The sequence below is a fragment of the Balaenoptera ricei genome, chromosome 19, assembly GCF_028023285.1.
Source record: "Balaenoptera ricei isolate mBalRic1 chromosome 19, mBalRic1.hap2, whole genome shotgun sequence".
In the NCBI taxonomy this organism is placed as follows: domain Eukaryota; kingdom Metazoa; phylum Chordata; class Mammalia; order Artiodactyla; family Balaenopteridae; genus Balaenoptera; species Balaenoptera ricei.
In genome coordinates this window covers 9,054,498-9,075,400 of record NC_082657.1, presented here as the reverse complement: position 1 = coordinate 9,075,400, position 20,903 = coordinate 9,054,498, and the positions used below count along the sequence as shown (strand labels likewise).

At 43.4% G+C, this 20,903-nt stretch overlaps 1 protein-coding gene across 2 annotated transcripts in view; it reads left to right on the top strand.

Moving 5' to 3' along the window:
* The first annotated feature begins 181 nt into the window (after positions 1-181).
* Positions 182-20,903, top strand: part of ARHGAP35 (Rho GTPase activating protein 35) — a 119,733-nt gene continuing 99,011 nt past the window's right edge. For both annotated transcript variants that reach the window (XM_059906031.1, XM_059906032.1), the window contains exon 1: positions 182-270. The gene's annotated coding sequence lies outside the window, so the exon portion shown is untranslated. The remainder of the gene's footprint in view (positions 271-20,903) is intronic.

Genomic DNA, 20,903 nt, shown 5'->3' with positions numbered 1-20,903 from the left:
GGCTGGTCCGCCCTCCCCCTGGTTCCCGCCCCTCCCCCCTTCCCCTCCCCGCCCCCCGCCCCGAGGGAGAGCCGCGGAGCGGCGGGAGGAGGAGGTGGAGGAGGCGGAGGAGGGAGCCCGCGAGGGAGGGTCTGCCCGGCCCCCCGCCGCCGGAGCTGCCGCCGCCGCCTCAGCTGCCGCTGAACGAGGAGCAGCAGAACATGGCGCCGGGGCCGCCGTCGCCGCTGCCGGGATCCCGGAGGCCAGGGCCGCGCTGAGGGCGCCCAGCTGGTGAGTGCGCGAGCTCGCTGGCCCCGGCAGCGAGGCCGGGCGCCGCCCCGCTGCGGGGTCCAGGGGGAGGCGGGGACGGCGGGGCCCGGAGCCCGCGAACAATGGAGGAGCCGGAGGGGGAGGGGAGGGAGCGGCCCCCCAGCCCCCCGGGCCCCGCCGGCCCCGCCGATTCGCGCTGCGGCCCGGCCCGCCGGGGCCCGTCTGCCCTTCGGACTTGCCCCTGCCCGCCCAGCCCTGCTGTCGCCGCGTCTGCCCCCACCCTCCAACCCACTGGGATCTCGGTGTCTGCCTCGGCCTCCCCCCCCAACTCTGCTCCCAATTCTGCGCCTCCCCCTTCCCTCTTCCGCCCCTCAGTGATGCCCTTCGCCCCTCCTAGATTCTGCAGTGCTCATGGGATCCACCTCCTCAGTGACCCTTCCGCATCCCTTAATTCTGGATCCGTACTTTGAGATTCGTGATCCTTCTGCCTTCTTCGATTCCGCTCTCCCCACCCTGGATCTGTTCCCTTCTTTGACCCATCTTCTGTTACCCTCCGCTGTTTCACCGCCAGGAGCTGTCCCTCTAGGACCTGTGGTTCCACCTCCTTGGTGATTCATCCAAGACCCTGTTCGTCTTGGCACTGCTGCTCCCAGGTCTTCTCCTTGGCCTTAATTCCACGTCCCTCTTGGGCCCTACTGCCCGCTGACAAAACCTGCTCCACCGCCCCCCCCCCCATACCCCTGGACTCTCTGACCCTCGTCTGCCTCAGTTCAGTTCCCTGCCCCCTCTCGGACTCCGATGCACCATGCTTGCCTCCTCCCCTGCTCAGACCTTGCTCCCGTTTGCCGTTCAGATCCTTTCCTCTCTTCTAGACCTTTCTGCCTCCCCACTCTGCTCTTCATCCAATCTCAGATCTTGCTGTGCCCTCCAGCCTGCTTGCTTTCTGACTTTGCCTTCCATGAGGCAGCCTCCTCCCCCTTCTCTGACCCTGCAGCTCTCTCGTTTCTGCCTTTCACTTCTCTGACCTTTCTCCCGAGCTCAGCCTCTCCGCAGCCTCAAGCCCTGCAGTCCCCAGTTCCGCCCTAGTGTTCTCCTTGCCGTTTCCTCTCTTCCCCACCTCCTTATTGGCCCTCTTTTGAGCGATTCCATTCATTTGCTCCGGCTTCCTTTGACCTGTCTCCCCTTCAGTACTTCTCTGTGTAAGACCTGCTTCCAGCCTGTTTCTCCAAGTCCTGTCCTCTTCATTTTGGCCCTTCTTAGATTTGTCCTTTACCTCACTGAACCGTCAATAACTTGTTTCTGACGCATCACCCCCTTCCCTTCCCATTCTGCACCTCAGACTTGCCCCAAATCCTTTTTGCACCTGCTCTTTCATTTGTTCACTTCTGCCCCATCCTCTCTATTTAGTGCTTTCCTCACAGCTCTGCCCCTTTTGGAGCTGTCCACTTGTCCACCTATTTTTTGGACCCATTTTAACTTTCTTACTGCTGTCCCCTCTCGGTGTGGTCCTCTTTAACTCTGGTCATCTTGTGACTGCCTCGCACCTCTGTTGCCTCTCAATTCTAAGTTTTCCACCTGATCTTCTATCCCCCCACCATTTTGATTCAGCTCTCAACCTCCACTCTCTCCTTGCTCGTATTTGTCTTTCCCTTTTTGCCCTACCTCTTACCCCCTTACTGAGTCTCCTTCCCCCTGCTCTGCCCAGTATAGAGATGTTTTCCCAACCATTCCTACTTGTTACTCCCCCCACCCCAGCTTCCTCTTGGAGCTATCTCGGTTCTGGGCTAGAGTCTCCCTCCCTTTTGTGATCCCTCTCCCAGATCTGTTCTTCTTTGCCTTGTTTTCTCCCTCATCTTTTTTTTCCCCTTGTATCTTGCTAGGCTTCTTCTCTTCCCATTTAGTTCCTATCAGATTTGCTTCTCCCAGCTTCCCCGCTTGACCTGCCCATTCCCACTGGGTGCTTCCCTTCTTCAGGCATGCCTTTCTCTGGTCTCCATCCCTCAGCTTTGGAGGGGAAGGGGCTGGGTTGGGCCTAGGCTTCTGCAGGCTCAGGTTTAGACTGCAGATTCTCTCAGCGCTCTGACCCTGAGGGGTTTATCTCGAGGGATCCTGTGAGATCTGAGGAAATAGGTGGGGGTTGGTTGATTGGTTACTGCTCTCGAGTCTGGGAGTGTCTCCCCCATCTCCCCCATTTCTGCCAAGGTTAGTGGTGGTGGGAGTATATCTCCTTTCCACTGCCCCGCTTTCTTTCCCGCTGCCATTTTGCTCCCCAGCCCCTTCGGGTCCCTGGGCTTTGCAGTTTTGTGTCCTTCGGAAAAGGAGAGTGCAGCTGCTCACAGGTCTGTCTTCTCTTTCTCACTTTCCCTCCCTCCTTCTCTGAGCTATTGTAAAGAGACAGTTGTACCCTCTCCCCCTTTCACTTCCAAGCCAGCACCCTTTGGGAGAATTTAGGACTATGCTTTTTTGGTTTTCGTCCAGCTGACAAGTCATATATTTGTTTTACCTTCGGCTGGGGAAATGCCAGTTCTCGAGTTCTCCCCAGTCCCACCGGGGGTTGTGGTCGCACTTGGTGTTTACTGCTGTGGGTCTGCAGAAGCTGCCAGTCTTGCCTTCCCTAATGGCCTCTGGTTTGCTTTGTGACCTTCGGGAGGGGTGGTGGAAAGTGGGCTTATTTCTTTTTCACCTCTGCCCCAGGAAGGATTCAGCTTCCTGGTCTTCAAAATGGTGAGGGCCTGGGTTTGGAAAGCTCTTTGCAGTTGTTTGTTGAAACAGAGTGCCAAGTGTCACTTAGATTTCTGCCCTCTGGTATTGCAGGCGCTCCCAGCCACAGGAGCCGAGTGTTTATAGGTAGATCCATGTTTGGGAAAGGGAGGGGGCTCATCGGTGTACCAGGAGTATGTGGGTGGGCCCTGACACTCCCCCAGCCTTTTGACTGCCCTGATTTGGTAGAGTGAGAAATGGGTGCCAGGAACTGGCTGATATGATTGGGTTTTTGGTTTATTACCTGCGAAATGTACCTTTGCTGCCTTTTCCTTGAGCTTCAGTGATCTTATGTTGGGGGTAGGGTTTAGGAAATTCATTCAGAGGAAGAGGTGGTTTTTACAGAAAACCAGACAAGCGTTTTCCTTCCTTACCTTGGGAGAAGGAAGCTTTTGCATGTTCTAGGTTTATTTATTTTATTTCTTAAGTAAATCAAAAGCCTGATTTTCTTCCCCCCCTGTGGCCTAGGGCAATTGCATATTAAAGCAGCCATCGAGCTGTGAAGGAGCGTTTACTGGAAGGACTTTATTTCTTAACTGAGCTATAATCAAACTTTGTTTACTTCAGAACTTATTTAGAATAGTTCTGTGTGAATGCATGTGACATAAAAAACATTCACTGTCATCTACAGAATTGAACCATTGACTCATCAAATGTTAGGGCATTTGTATGTGAGACGGTGAGGGGGGCTGGATAGCAGATCCATATGGCTCCTTTAGTTTCTAAGTTCTTAGGACTTTAAGTTTTGTGACAAGCAGAGTCTGGTAATTTTAATTATCTGTGGCATTTGTCTTCACCATTATTGACTTTAAGAATTTTGGTTCATTTCTGTTAGTTTCTGTTCATTTCTGAGTTTTGGCCTTGTGAACCATGATTAATTCTCTGAATTTGTTTGCGTTTATGTTCCTCATGTTGGTATAAATAGTTGTTTTGTTTTTTATTCTTAATGTGGAAGTGGCAGCTAATTAAGAATAAAAACAACTGTGTATGCAGTCCTGCTTAAATTCGTGTTCCAGGGTTTTAACATCACTGGCAGCATAGAAAGTTTCTGCGTGCCCAAAGCTTACGTTTACATAATAGGAAGAGAGGAGACAGAAGAACAAAGAGCTGATTTTTCTTCCTAAACTGGTAACTGATGTTCCAGAGCTTGTCAGATTTCTCTGATGGTAGCAGAGGCTCCAACCCCTGTATCAACATTTGCTTTCATGAAGGAATTGGGTGCTACAGAAATCTGAGGTGGTAGCCTTGGCCTTCTGGAACATTTAATGTGCCAGTTGGGGGTGGGGTGTGGAGTGGGGGATGGCGGTAGACGACTGTTTTCGACCTCGTAATATGTCTTCAAGGGCTCTTGCCCTGCCTAGAAAATCTTTGTATTACTGGCCTGATTAAAGTTCCTGTCTTTTTTTATACTAGCCTTTCTTTTTGGCTATGTCCCCCCTCCCTTACCCTCTGCCCCTTTTTTTCTTGCTATGATGAAGGCCAAAGATTTAGGACTATAAAAAGATCAGAAAATAGTCATTCCTCTTGATACTGGACACATGCAAGTTGTCCTTGTGCAGATCCATGGGCCTGATGGTGACTCTTGACAAAGGACAGTCTGGGAAGAGTGAGGGTTGCATAGGTGATTGTAAACTACAGCCTCATAGGTGTTTGGTCAGTCGTATGTGATGAGGAAACACATCAGGTCAATACAGTTGGAGACTGAAAAGATGAGACTAGTTGTCTGTTTCCCTCTAGTCTTGTCTGCTTTCCCCTCTTCCGTGTGCTGTGGTGTTTCTGAGAGGTGTTAGGTCTCTTGTAGGGCCTTCCTGTGATCTGCTTTGACTCTTGTCATTCACCAACTGGCAGTCTAAACAGTGTGTTAACATACTCAGTCACTGTGACATTTTATTTATCATCTAGTTCAGTCGTTTAAAATTTCTTTTCCACACTATATGAAATAGGTAAACTTGGAGATTCTCTGCTTGAAGAGGGAAGGCGACCAGCAGAATACCCTTGGGTTTGGAACAACAGTTTGAAGCTCAGTGCCTCGTCTAGCCTCCTCATTTACAGTTGGGGAAATGGAAAGCTTGCAAGGGGCATGCTGACAGGCTTCCTGTCATAGTTGAAAAAGTAATGGGCATACGGGTAGGAGACCTTCTGGTCTAGGCCTTAACCTAATTAGAGGGACACTTGGACAGAACGCTTTACCTCTCTGGGCTTCACATTCGTAGCCTGAAGTCTTGTGTGCCATTCAGCTCTGATTGTAGATTCTCGCCCTGGATCACATACCACGTCAGAGCTGGGGCTGGGACTGGACTCCTGGTGCTACTCTTAACCACCGCCCCCCGCCCCGCCCCATCAGATCCAGTAACCCAGAACAGGCCAGGCAGTGGGGGGGCTCTTTCCCCAGGGGATGCAGTAAAATGAATTGGATTACCTTTGTTGTATGCTTTTTCAAATATAAAATGAACACTTGCCTCTTTTTCAGGCAGTCACATGAAGATTAGTTTATAATTTGGGGAGAAAGGGGCATCCAGATTGTATTAACTACATAACTAAAACCATATACCTCTTAAAAACAGTATGGAATTTTTCAAGCTGAGTCATTGTTGACCCAGGCTCTCAAATAGCAGTGGTCTGAATAGCACTTGAATGCTGGTATTAAGAAATGCAAACAAATCATTCATGTTCATCTTCCTGAAAGTTTATTTCAATTTAATTTTTGATACTATGCTTTATCAGGCTTCATCTATGAAGAATTCTTGAAAATAATACTTGGCATCTGTCAGTCTAATCTTCATTTATTTGCTTCGCTGATGTTAAGAGACACCATTAAGTTGATATATTAGCAGAGAACCAGCCATGAAGCATCCTCACAGGAAAGTAATATTTATTTTAGTCAAAAGTAGTCAGACTTGCCTATCTCCTTCATCCTTTTTGAAATGAACATTTTCATTTTATGAAATTTGTGGCAGTTGTGATGTTGCATTATGCATCTATAGGTATTTCATACTTAAAAAAAAATTTATTTATTTATTTTTGCCGTGCTGGATGACATGCGGAATCTTAGTTCCCTGACCAGGAATTGAACCTGCGCCCCTGCAGTGGAAGGGCAGAGTCTTAATCACTGGACTGCCAGGGAAGCCCTCATACTTTTTTTTTTTTTTTTTTTAATTATTGGTTGCACCAGATCTTAGTTGCGGCTTGTCAGCTCCTTAGTTGCGGCATGTGGGCTCCTTAGTTGTGGCTTGCGAACTTCTAGTTGCGGCATGCATGTGGGATATAGTTCCCTGACCAGCGATTGAACCTGGGCCCCCTGCATTGCGAGCGCGGAGTCTTAACCACTGCACCACCAGGGAAGTTCCTACCCTCATACTTCTTTTGCTCTCCTAGTGTCTGCCTTCTTATTTGGAAAATGTTCTCTTGCTAGTCACTATTGTAATATTTGCATTTGGTAATCAAACTTGAACAATCGAGAGGCAGCTTCCTATGGCATAAACAAGGTTGAATTGATAAAGAAGAAACCTGGGTTCTAGCCCTGGCTCTGCTGCTTACTAGCTGAGTGACTTTGGCCAAATCATTTTCACTTCTCTGGGCTACAGTTTCTTCATTAGAAAAATGAAGGGATTATACCAGTTGGTTCCCATTATTTCCCATCATACCTAGCAAAATATCTTGTACATAGTAGGCCCCCACTACATACATGCTGATTGAAGCCAAGGTGGTGCCAAAGACTTTTTTCTTTTTTGGGGTGGGAGGGGGGGAGTTGGGGAGATGTGTACACTGACCATAATGGCTATTTTTAGGCTTGAAACCCTTAGATGGCATGCCCTCTTGGTTAGCATTTAATCCGTATACATACATACACACATATATCCTAAGTGTCTTGACCAGGGCTACACAGCTAATAGATGCTAGGGCTATGTTATAAATCCATGTCTGTCTGATTCTAAAATTTGTGTTTATTTTATTAGACTGCCTTGCCTGTCTGGGATGTAAGAATAAGCTATATTTCTAATCTCTTGAGGAATTCATAGTCAGTTATAAACAATTAATTATATATATAATATGGGGTAGGGTGAGGGAAGTGAATGTTCAATAGACTATTACTAATTTCTAGCTGCTTTGGAGGCAGTCCCATATTAATCTTAAAGATTTTCATATTCAGAGACTGAACACACATTAGGTTCCATATCACAGTATTTTAAAAGGAATCCACAGCCACAAGTACCAGCTTGTCTTTCTAGTCAGCATATTGAAGAAGTTGAGCATTTTATTTCTGACCTGGATTCACACCCAGGTATAACAGAAGTGTAAGTAAATTTGTCTAACAGAAATAAGATGGAAATGTTTGGTCATGTAATGGCCTTAAATCTATATTTCGGGACTTCCCTGGTGGCACAGTGGTTAAGAATCTGCCTGCCAATGCAGGGGACATGGGTTCGATCCCAGGTCCAGGAAGATCCCACATGCAGGGGAGCAGCAAAGCCCGTGTGCCGCAACTGCTGAGCCTGCGCTCTAGAGCCCGCGAGCCACAACTACTGAAGCCCGTGCTCTGCAGCAAGAGAAGCCACCACAATGAGAAGCCCACGCACCGCATCAAAGAGTAGCCCCCCTCGAAGCAACTAGAGAAAGCCCGCGCACAGCAACGAAGACCCAGCGCAGCCAAGAAAAAAAAAATCTATATTTTCTTTGGCAAATAGAAAAGTATCTGAATAGCTCCTAATTGATTTTTTTCTGAGAAAACTCTCTAGACAACTACAAATGTATAGATAAAAATATACTTTGCCCCTTGACTTGTTTGTGTGGAGCTCCCTATAATACTTTTTTTTTTTTAATTACAATTCAGAAAGTTATTAAATAATGTTGGGGTGAGAGAGTGTTTTCCAGCTACAGCTAATAGCCTCCTGAACTGTAAAAAAAATATTGTTGCATTGTACTTCTTCCCATCTCCATTTAAAAGAAAGGTCAAAACCGAGGCTTCATCTATTGCAGCCTGCACTGCTTAGGAATAAGACAAGGAAAATGATTACTGTTAATTGCCACGGGCAATTAAAGAGGATTCTTTGTTCAGTAACAAATTGATTGTGTACAAATGAAAGTCAGCACTGCATTAATACAAGATTATTAGATTTTTGAAAGCATCTTCAGCTAGAGTGGCTTTCACTTCAAGGGAATTGTGTCACTGGGAGTAGTGTACCTAAATGCTTGGTGATTAAAAGTGTCACTAGGTCTTGGACTTCCTTGGTGGCGCAGTGGTTAAGAGTGTGCCTGCCAATGCGGGGGATGCAGGTTCGAGCCCTGGTCCGGTAGGATCCCATATGCCGCGGAGCAACTAAGCCCACGTGCCACAAATACTGAGCCTGCGCTCTAGAGCCCACGAGCCACAAATACTGAGCCCGTGTGCCACAACTTCTGAAGCCCATGTGCCTAGAGCCCGTCCTCCGCAACAAGAGAAACCACCACAATGAGAAGCCCGTGCACCATAGCGAAGGGTAGCCCCCGCTCTCCGCAACTAGAGAAAGCCCGCACGCAGCAACGAAGACCCAACGCAGCCAAAAATAAATAAATTTATTGGGAAAAAAAAAGTATCACTAGGTCTTTATATTTCAGAAATGCTTATTAAGTTTTTAGGTGGAAGGCTGGTAGATGCTGCTTTTGTAATATCATTTTTTTTAAAGAATTTCACTTTTATTTATTTATTTTTGGCTGTGCTGGGTCTTCATTTCTGTGCGAGGGCTTTCTCTAGTTGCGGCAAGCGGGGGCCACTCTTCATCGCGGTGCGTGGGCCTCTCACTATCGCGGCCTCTGTTGTTGCGGAGCACAGGCTCCAGACCCGCAGGCTCAGTAGTTGTGTAGCTCGGGCTTAGTTGCTCCGCGGCATGTGGGATCTCCCCAGACCAGGGCTCGAACCCGTGTCCCCTGCATTGGCAGGCAGATTCTCAACCACTGCGCCACCAGGGAAGCCCTGTAATATCATTTTTAACGGACTGATATCATTGAATATTTTAATGCTGCTGACCTATAGGAAATTTCTTCCACTGATTGGTCAGTCAGTTGAGGAATGCACATAAAACCTTTGATGAATGAGGAAAAAGGACCCTGACTGCTGCGGGAGTGGGTTGTGGCATATGCCTAGTATTAGTCAACAGCCATGAAGGCTTAAAAATGGTCAGTTGAGCTAAAGTAGTTGTGATTTGATGTTACATGTGTGTATGCAAGGAATACATATTTTCTTATGTACAGATTCTCTTAACATTTTTTCTTTTTGTTTACTTTTTTTAAAAAATTAAGTGGCAACTTACATGTAGAAAAGTACATAAATCTTAAGTGTACATTTCTGAATTTTCTACATCTTGTACAGACCCCTTTTTCATATGATGGGGCATAATTTCCTTTCCACACAATTCTTCAAAAGTTGGAAACTGAGAGTCTGTCTGTAAGGCACTTCAGTCATGACTTTAATATACAAATGTGAATGTGTAGGATCATATTTATAACTTTTCCAAGTTTGTTCAAGGTCATATACCTGATAATGAATGGGATAATAGTGATCTCATACAAATTACAAGTGTCAAAAGCATCTTGTAATAACAGATCTTTCCTATTTGTGTTGTAATTCCAGAGTTTTTGGGTCTCTGTTTACTTGGAATTAAAAGGAAATAGGTATGGTCACTGCTGTGACATCATGATGGGACTGTCAGGCACGCAAACTGGTGTGAACTTTCTGGAAGGCAGTTTGGCAATGTTTTAAAAGACACAATCCTTGATCTAGTTATAGGTATCTATATGGACCCAAAACTAGAGATGACCACCAAGGTTTTATACAAAGATGTTAATTATAGTGATGTGTATTGGAAAGAAGAGAAGCAATCTAAATGTTTTAACTTTAAGGGAATGGTCACTTTATGGAAAAGTCTGGAGTCATGTAAAAGGGATGTTTTTGGAGAATTCTTGACATGGGAAAGTGCACACAAAATAAAATTAAGTATGAGAAAAAAGCAGGATATAGAACTATAAACAGTGTGGTTCCAGTTATTTTAAAATATATATGGGAAAAAGTGGAAGAAATATGCCAAAGTGCTGTTAGTATTTATCTCTATGTTGTAGAATTTTGAGTGATTAAATTTTTTTTCTGAGTTTTCCCATTTTCCATAATGATTTTACTGTTTTTGATTCAGAGGAAAAAAAGGTTAAACAAATTTTTTTTTTTTTGGCAGAGCAGTTGTATTATATTTGGTTTTTCTTGAAAACATATGAAGGAAAAATTGAGCTGAAAAGCAAGAAATTAGTAATAGTGAGGTCTGTTGGACTCCAGTACCTTTTTTTTTTTTTTTTTTTTTTAGAAGGTTTATTCAGGAAGAAACACACTCCACAGACAGAGTGTGGGCCATCTCAGAAGGCGAGAGGCCGACTCTAGTACCTTTGAAGGTAAGGCAGTTACCCTTTTTTAGCACAATAATTGAATTAATTATAGCAGTATTACCAGTTAATAACAACAGTATGCTTATTGAGTACCAGGAGACTCCTGAGTGTTCCCTCATATTCTTCTCACCGGTACGTGGTATTTCATTTTCTAGTGAGGGAGCTGAGGCTTCCTGAGGGAACTTACCCAAGGCCACAGGGCTGATAGGTCCTGGAGGCAGTCTGGTTCAGAGCCTTTGCTTGGAGCCCCTGCTTTCTGCCACTTTCTCTGGTGTGCTGTACACTTTACAGAACTGATTTTACCCCAGAGATGAGGAAGATAAAAGTCTACTTCATGGCTGATAGCTGTAGCTATACCAAGGTGTCCCCCACCCCAACCATGCTTGTTTTAAAGGAGCCATTAGTACATTACTTTTTCCTTTTCTTGGTCAGAATCAGGAATGGACATGGAACTAGTTATATCTTCCCTTTTAAGGGCCAAAAAATTCTTTAAATCGGATTTAAATAATTTTATTTATTTAATATAGTTGATTAATTTTACTTAAATATTTAAATAACTTAAATAATTAAGGACTATTAAGCAGAAGAGGGAACAAACTGGTTCTCTGAGCTCCAAAGGATAGAGGTATCGGGAGACAAGTTTTATTTTTCCCTTTTCCTCCCTGTTCAATCAATGTTTGGGTGTCTACACTGCTTAGAGTACCAGTTGTACAAAACATGCCTCCTCCTCTCTGAGAGTTTATATGCCATTTATAAAACAAAAACAATTCTTCCCTTACAGGTGACACAAGGAACACCCTGTTTCTGTACCAGAAAGTAAAAAATTTAGAAGGCCAGTGGCCTGATTTTTTTTTTTTTCCCCGATCTTATCTTAAAGAATTAAGTGCGACTGAACATTTCAACACAAGAATGTGTTGACTAGGAAGACAGATATCATCTTATTATGAGAAAGAAAGTGGTCCAAGTTCATGTTTTATCTTGAATACGGAATAATTTGGAAATTAACAGTTTTACCTTCTTTGTTTTTATTGTTGTTACTAACAGGACATTTGCACACACATATACCTGTTCATTTATTGGTCATTCTTTCTTTCACTAGGGAGAACATCGAAGACCTGATGTTCATTTGCAGTGTGAGGGGTTTACATTTAGACATGAGGAAGAAATTGCAAAGTAGCTTGGAAGCTCCACAGGGTTTTTTTGTTTTGTTTCCCCGTTTATTCTGTGAACCCATCACATTTGTCCTAGAACACGTCAATAGAAGCACAGTATTTGTTGAATTAAATATATGATTTTTTGAGAGAAACCAGGAAAAATAAAGTCTCTGGAATCCTTTAGTCCTTAGGTTCTTGGGTTTCTTCAAGTGATGTAAAAAGCCTTTCTGCCGTTTTCATTTTGCTTCTTACCAACTTTGTGACCTTGGACAAGTCATTTATCTTGAGTTCTTGTCTATAAAATGGGCCTAAATACCTATTCTGCCTGCTACAAAGGCTTTTTGTGTCCGGTTTTTTTTTGGAGAACTAAATGCCAACAGTGGATGTGGAATTCTGTAACATTGGACAGTCTTTCAGTTTTCTGGGAGGATGAAAAAGCACAGTTTGATTAATTAAACTGTTTAAGTAGGCCAGCATGTTAGAGGAAGCCTGATGAAGTTTTGAATCAGTAGAACAGCATGTGCTATAGATCTGTAATCTTGTAACTCACCCCAGGTAGCAGCCAATTTTAGGGTCTTAGCAGGGTCTCACACATCTAAATGTTGTAGGTCATAGGCCGAGTAGCAGTTGTTGAGGTCTGTTTAGTATTCACAGCGTTAGCACTGAGGCCTCAGTTACTCCTCCCATCGTGATGCATGGCCTCGGGTCGAGCCCCAGTCCCACCTCTTGCCAGCTCTGCACCCTCAGACAACACACTTAAACTTTGGTGCCTTCAGGCACCTCATCTATAAAAAGGGGAATATAATAGTGTCTACTCATAGGGTCACTGTGCAAATTAAAACAGATAGTGTATTTAAGAAGCTTAAGATCATGCCTGCGTCACGGTAAATGCTCTGTAATGTCATTATTGGTGCAGTAGTTCCAGACTTGGCTTTTACAGACCAGTTGACAATATGGTGGTGGGAAAAAAAATATATTAATTTACCAATTTTTAGTTTCGCCAGGGAGGACATTAAATAAAAAGAAAGAAAGGGAAACTACTCACCGTTATTTCGTTGAAGAAAAAGGACCCACTATTAGAATAGAAGACAGCCATTTTCTCTTTTTTGGCCGCGAGGCTTTCGGGATCTTAGTTCCCCAACCAGCGACCCCTGCAGTGGAAGCGCAGAGTCTTAACCACTGGACGGCCAGGAAATTCCCAAAAGATAGCCATTTTCAAGGAAGTTGGCAGCTTTACGTGGACATATGTAGGTGTATGTTTCTGATTCTCAATTTTTACATAGACTGGGGAAAACTGCCACAGGCCAACACGAGTAGTATGTGCACAGCTATTAAATAGACAGATACCTGTCTCAGTTCCTGCATTTATTGTAACCTTAAGCTCTTCTCTGAGCCTTAGTTTTCTCATGTGTAAAGTAAAGATACTAATAGCTGTCTCACAGGGTTGTTTTGAGAAACCGGGGTAATGTATGAAAAACGTTTGGCATATAGTAAGTGTTCAGTTGATAGAGCTTGTTATTCTCAAATGATTAGTTGAGTATTAAGCCAGTTAAGCAAAATCCCCTGTGCTTTGTGCCACTGGGAATTCTGAGAAGTATGGTATTGTGCTTGATTGCAGAAGTTTCCTACAAAGGTGTCCTCTTCATTCTTTCCTCTCTCGTTTATTCTCAACAAGTCACTGGAGGCACTAAACAAAAACCTGACTGTTGCTCCCCTGCTTTAAAACCTTTGGTGCTTTTCTATGGTCTGTAAGATTAAGTCCAGATCACTAGTGTGTTCTATGGAATCCTTTATACACTTTGGCCCATCGTGCCTTCCCAGTCTCCAGAACACGCTCTGTTCTTTTTCTGCCTCTGTGTGTTTTTTAAATTAATTAATTAATTAATTAATTTATTTTTGGCTGTGTTGGGTCTTCGTTGCTGTGTGGGCTTTCTCTAGTTGCAGGGAGTGGGAGCTACTCTTCGTTGCGGTGCGCAGGCTTCTCATTGCGGTGGCTTCTCTTGTTGCTGAGCACAGGCTCTAGGTGCGCGGGCTCAGTAGTTTTGGCTCACGGGCTCTAGAGCGCAGGCTCAGTTGTGGCGCCGGGGCTTAGTTGCTCTGCTGCATGTGGGATCTTCCTGGACCAGGGCTCGAACCCACGTCCCCTGCATTCGCAGGTGGATTTTTAACCACTGCACCACCAGAGAAGCTCTGCCTCTGTGTTTTTGATGAAGCTGGTTCCTCTTGAGAGTTCCCTTACCTATCCTCTGATTGGTGAATTTCCTGCTCATTCTTCAGCATCCTCTCAAGTGTCCACTATTGAGACCTTTCTTCCTGGGGTTTTTCCTCAGCTCTGTTCCATTAGCACTTTGCTGGTGATGTTATACATATCACTTTTTTGTGTGTGTAGTGATATGTTTGTATGGTTCTGAATCAGCAGTCACAAAACACCCATACTGTTCCCTTATCCCTGTCCCCCAGCCACCCACTTGTCCCCTGTGGAGACGTCAGTGTTCTACCAGAGATATTTTTTTCCTTCCAGAGATACTTTATGCAAACAAGCAAATAGAAGTATGTATGCATTCCACCCCACCCCCTTTACATGAATAGTAGCATACTATGATTACTGTTCTGCATCTTCCTTTTTTCTACTTAATATTTTGGGAGATGTTCAGTGTTAGCACAAAGGAAGCTTCCTTGTTCTTTTTTTACAGCCTCGTGGTATTCCACTACACAGATAACACTGTAATTAGCCAGTCTCCTATTGATGGATATTGGATTTGTTTCCAGTTCTTTGCTTTTGCAATCAGTGCCGTAGGGGAAATGTGAATATATGTCAATTTGCATGTGTGAGATTATACCTGGAGGAGAAATTCCTAGAAGTAGAATAGTTATCTTCTACTACTTCTTTTCTTCTTTCTTTTTTTTTGGCTGCCATGGCTTGTGGGATCTTAGTTCCCTGACAAAGGATTGAACCCTGGCCACTGCAGTGAAAGCGCCGAGTACTAACCCCTGGACCACCAGGGAATTACCATCTTTTGCTTCTTAAAGCTAGGAATTTGTTCTTTTTTGTTTTTCACTTTTCCTCATAAAGTGCCTAACTTGTCACTGGTGCCTAATTAATGCCTGAATGAAGGATAGACTAGTCCAGCTGGTAAGCCAAGATGGATTTTTGAAAAAAACTGGACTTTGATATCCTAAGTCCTGATATCAAGGGTCCGCAGCTAAATCCTAAAGCTTGCCGAAGTTCTGGCAGCTGTCCCCCCATGGCTTTGGGTGTTATAATAGCGCATAGGACGTGGTTGGAAGATGTCTGTGTAGCTCACTCAGCTTGGGACAGATGTGACTTTTCAAAACCCCCCTCCCAATATGACAGTCAATACAATATCCCTCTCCCCTGTGAGCTAACCTCTAGGGAAATCCTTTTACTCTCTCACCAAGTGAAACTAGGTCCTCAGAAACTTCTGCAGTAATAATAGCCAATACTTCTTTAGTCCTTTCTATGTGCTAGGCACTGTTTTATGCACTTTACATGTATTAACTCAAGGAATCCACGTTAACAGACCTCAGAAATAGGTACTGGTACTATTTCTGTGCCCATTTTACAGATGAGGGAACTGAGGGCAGCATGTGTTTAGGTAATGTAGGTAGATTCAGAGAAAAGAGAGTAAGAAAAAAACACCTGCCCCTTAGAAAGTACCAAATTGTTATACAGTTTTACCAGGCTGGTTTTGTGTGTGTGCTCTCTTTTCTCTCTCTGTCTCTGCAGTTTCACCTTAATTATTGACCTTGATTATTGGGAAATGTTTCTCCCACTGAAGGGTATTTGGATGAACATGGTACATTTTTTCGTTTGTCCCCTTGATCCCTAGTTCAGCTTACCTGTTAAAGATTTCCAGAATGATCTAGCAGTTAATTCCAGTTCCATTTTCTGCCCCTCCTTTTTAGTGAGGTCCTAATTGGACTTTATAATCTAGTTTTTTCATCTAATCTTATCTTAGCAAAATACAGTCAAAGCCTGTTACCCAATTCTTTCTGTTATGCCTCCTTGAAAAATTTGCTTTTGATTTTTGGGGAATAGCCCTGGGAATTTTGGTATTGCATGATGTTCAAGGGAAAAGCCAGTGGCATGTGTTGTGTGTCATCAGCCAGCCTGGAATGCTCACTTTAATAACCATGTCAGATGCATGTCTTCCCGGAAACCTTGCCCAGATCCTTTCTCTATTTCCAAGCTCTGAATCAGCATCAGAGCTTCTTTTAGATCAGCCCTGTCTAATCACCTCTGTCCTTTACAACGGCCATCAGCCGCGTGTTTCTACTTGAAATGGAGCTAGTGTGACTGAGAAACAGAATTTTAAATTTTATTTAATTTTGATTAAACTTTAAATGGGCAAAGCATTAGGGAGTGCAGATGTAGACTGTATCCTCCACAAGGGAGAGATTCTTTTTTTCCTCCCTCTCCTAACTCTGACATAGGACCATGCTTCTTATGTATTTGATGAATGTTTGATAAATAGCCCGCAGATAAATAGCTGAAATATGTAAAGAAAGTTAAAATATTCCTTAAATTCTACTTCCTAGGAATAGCCATTTTTAAGAATTGTGTTTTAGTTGTAGAAAAAATTGCCAGTTTTCATTGGCATTTCAGTGATTTCTGCAAAGGATTCATCCTTGATTCTACAAATTGAAATTCACCAGGGTTGTTGTAGGTTTGGGAATTTTCAGAGATGGAGGCTTAGAATAAATATAATAGAAAGGGTCATAAATTTAATAGAAGTATGACTAATGTTGGTCAGGTAGCTTTATGAAGATTGTTGTGACAAAGTGGAATTCTGTCCAAATGATTAGAGTCCTTAGTGAAAATCTAAGAGGATGAATCATCATTCTTTCCACTTCCATATCCCAGATGATTTTGCTGGCATTTTGTTTTGAGGATGAGTCGGGTGTTCCGGTGTTTTTGGCTTGATTCCTTCTTGGGATGATTGGGGTATTTGAAGAGAGAGAGATTAAAGGATTTATTACTTGCTAGCAAGACTAAAGAAGCAGAAGCGGATCTGCTGTCATTTCTTTTCTCTTCCATAGTGGAAGCAGTACCAAAGGCCAAGTTCTTTTTGTAAAGGGGAGGCTAGGGGCGTGTGTATGTGCGTGCTCACGTGTATACGCTTTTCCCATGTAAAGATGTCACTGATTTAGTTTTTATTAAATTTCCTTGAATCCCTAATGGTTTTCCCTACTCCAAATCATTTGTTTTTGGGAACTTCCATTCTGTTCTGAAATGATGTAGTATTTACATTCTAAGTGGGCTGGTGATGTTGGGGCCTAGCGAGGCATGGATAGAGTGATGAAAAATGATAAAACTGTGGTGCTCAGGAGTAAAGGAAGGAATTTTTTAAAGTCTTTGAATTAAGTGGAATGTGGCATTGGATCCTGGAACAGAAAAGAGAATTAATGGAAAAACTGAAATCCAAATACAGTCTGCAGTTTAGTTTTTTGTACCGGAGATAATTTCTTTGTTTTGACACGTGTAAGTCTAAAATTATTCTAAAATAAGTTTAAAAAAAAAAAAAAAGAAAAAGCCAGGAAGAGCAAGAGCATTTAAGGGCTGTGAGTTCACTAAGTGGGATGGGGTTTACATAAATTTAGATTATATAAGGGCCCTCTGGGAGCTCTGCCTCTCTCTCTGTCCACTTCCCTCATTAAACTCAGTGTTCCAGCCACGTTGGATGACTGGTAGCTCTTCCAGAGATCCTTGCTTCTGACTCTTTTCATATACTGTTTTCTTTTTTATGGTATATTTTCCTGCCACCCCTTACCCCCAACCAAACCAAACTGAAACCAAAACAAAACCAAAAACAACCCCCACAAACAGACAAACCAAAAAAACAAAAACACAAAATTTAACTAATTCTTTAGGTCTGCCTTAGATTTTATTTCCCTCAGAAAGCCTCCCCTGACCTGCAGTGGTGAGCCCCTTGCCTGAGTTTATCCCTAACGTGGTACTTTTATTACTCTGTGTTCTGATTGTCTGCTTTCTTCTCTCTTTATCCAATTACGTCTTAACACCTTGAAGACAGGGGCTGTGCTTTTCACCATTTTATCTCTAAGCATATAACCAGGGATCTAGGCATCATTGATGTTCAGGAAATGTTTCTTGAATAAATATCTTTACAACCAGAAGCAAGACTCCTACTCACACCCCCTCACCCTCTCAGACCCCACTGGCAGTTTCCCTCATTCCTTTAAGGAATGGTGGCTGTAGTTTGCTGTATAGTGGCATATATACCATAGATGGCCAAATCCCTGCCATAGAGACAGAAATCAGGACTATAGAGATGAGAAACCACATTTTTAACAAACTTAGTCTTGTATTTCAAGCTCCCAGGGGTCCAATTCAGGAAAATATTTTGTTTTAAAATCTGCTAGTTATGTACCAGACTATCTTTTCCTGTACTACATTAATTTATATCTCACTTTACAATAAGAGATAACGTGTAGGTTGTTTTAAATCTGTTCTTTAAGTAAACCATTATCTAGATAATTAATATTGTCAGATATGACACCTGCTTTTGAATTTCTTACATTCTGTTTGGGGGAGAATGAACATGCTTACCCCCCAGTTTTTTACTGTGGCATAATAACATGAATCAGGTAGTGAGAGGAGCAGGGACCCTTTGTTGTGGTGGGCAGTGAGACATTGCCAGTGCTAAAGCTATTACCTCTGTCTTCAATTTCCCGAATGTGGGTATGACCTCTAACGAACAAAAAGGTTGATGAATTTGGGTTGCATCTAGTTAGACGGGGCTTAGAGATGCGGATTCTAAGGAAAAGTTACGAACTCAAGGGTCTATGGACCCTTAAGGGATTGAGATGGGGGAATGTCCATGATGCTGTCGAGTATGTCCTGAATTTTGGTTCTGTTTATTTTCTGTGAAGAGAGGATCTGTAGCTTTCTTTTAATTCTCAAAGGGATCCATGACCCAAAAAAGATTAGAACCACTGGTTTAGAGTAACACTGACACCCATGGCCTCATTTTGTCTCCCTTTTATTTCACCGTTTTAGATTGGGCACTGCATTTCGTTTTTCCCTGATATATATATATATATATATATATATAATTTGTTTATTTATTTATTTATTTATTTTTAAACAAGCATGTCAGTTGATTCTTTTTTTTTTTTTTTAATTTTTTTTTTGGCTGTGTTGGGTCTTTGTTGCTGTGCGCGGGCTTTCTTTAGTTGTGGCGAGCGGGGGCTACTCTTCGTTGTGGTGTGTGGGCTTCTCATTGTGGTGGCTTCTCTTGTTGTGGAGCACGGGCTCTAGGCACACGGGCTCAGTAGTTGTGGCTCCAGGGCTCTAGAGCACAGGCTCAGTAGCTGTGGCTCACGGGCTTAGTTCCTCCGCGGCATGTGGGATCTTCCCAGACCAGGGCTCGAACCCGTGTCCCCTGCATTGGCAGGTGGATTCTTAAGCTCTGCGCCACCGGGGAAGTCCCTTTCCCTGATATTTATTTGGAGGTGTCTACTGTTGAACATCTAAGGGAGGGAGGAGTGTGTAAGTTTTCTTTTTGGAAGCTTGGTTTATGGCTCTTAAGCCTTCATGTATTCTCTCATTGTTTAGTAAAAATGTCTTTGTATTTGAAATATGATTACTACTTTCCTACGTCTAAGTAGCTGAGCAGTGGTCATATAAAGATGAAAATGACTAGGTTCTGGCCTTAAATAGGCTTTCAGTGATATACAACGTAAGTGCTCAGAAATGGTAGCTAATAGTCTCATGGGAACAACTGTCATGTAGTGTCATGGCTATAGTCTTGGAAGATGTACGGGGTAGAATAGGAACATGAGGGGAAAATTATCCAGACTTTATTTTATTGAAATTTCACCGTTGGGGTTTCCCTGGTGACGCAGTGGTTACGAATCTGCCTGCCAATGCAGGGGACACGGGTTCGATCCCTGGTCCGGGAAGATCCCACATGCCGCGGAGCAACTAAGCCCGTGCGCCACAACTACTGAGCCTGCGCTCTAGAGCCCGCCACCCACAACTACTGAAGCCTGTGCACTTAGAGCCTGTGCTCTGCAACAGGAGAGGCCACCGCAATGAGAAACCCGCACACGACAACGATGAGTAGCCCCCGCTCGCCACAACTAGAGAAAACCCACGCGCAGCAACGAAGATCCAAGGCAGCCATAAATAAATAAATAAATAATAAAAAAAAGAAATTTCACTGTTGATTTATCTCATTACGTCATTGATATCTTGCAAACCTTTGCGTGCAAGGTTTGCAAGCACCTCATAGATGAGGTGCTTAGGGTCATTGACAAGCTGGAGAGGCCCAGTTGGAAATACAACAGTGACTGAGGTCCAAGCTGTGACACACGCATTCACGTGGAACTCTTTTAAGGACTGTTGACACCATTTCCCCCCTTCTGTGGACAAGGTTCTCTTTGCCCATAGTCACTCAGCACGTATTTATTGGCCACCTGTACGTAGGGTGTGTAATACTGAACTGGAACCTTGGACTGGACTGTTTACTTACTAGGAGATGGCAGTATCTTTTGATCGCTCCCCATAATCAATATAGTGACAAGGTCCTTTTTGCTGGGAGGCAGTATAGATGGCCTTTGGAAGTCAAAATGCCAGAGTTCTAAACCCAGCTCTGCCATTTGCCAGCTGAATAGGCTTGAGTCAGGTCAGTTGATCCCTCTGAGCTTCGGTTTCCTCTGAAATATAACTATTATATAGGACTTTAGTATTATATACTGCATATCAGCTGCTTTGCGGAGGGCCTGTCACGACGTAGTCAAGCCCAATAAGTAGAAGCTGTTTTGTTGCTAGCTGATGGAGATTATAAAACTTGGAGAAATTCTCTTATTTTATTTATTCACTAAGGATAATTACTACGTCACTCAGAAGAGAGATTCTACATATGTGAATGGGGGGAATTGGGTACTCCTGGTTAGTATTAGAAACTGCAGTTATGTCTTTTTTTTTTGGTTAGTCCTGTTTGTTCCATAATTTTTACTAGGGAAAGGTTCTTAATCGGGGTTCCTGAATTTTTTTGTGTAAGTGCATTTTTCTGAGAGAGAGGGTCCATATTTTCATCAGATTGTCAAAGGGATCCTTAACTGCCAAATGATTAAGAATGGTTAATTGACCTATTAGGTCAGTATAGAGTCACAATTGGTACCCTTGATCTGAAATTATCCATTACAGTAATATATTACTGAGAGAACGTTTCCAAATAAAAAGAACGTAATGAGGATATAGAGTGAATACTCAAAAGCTTTTGTGTGCTACCCTTATCTATTTATTTATTCTTTAAGCTGGGAGGAAGTGGGACAAGTAGGAAAGGA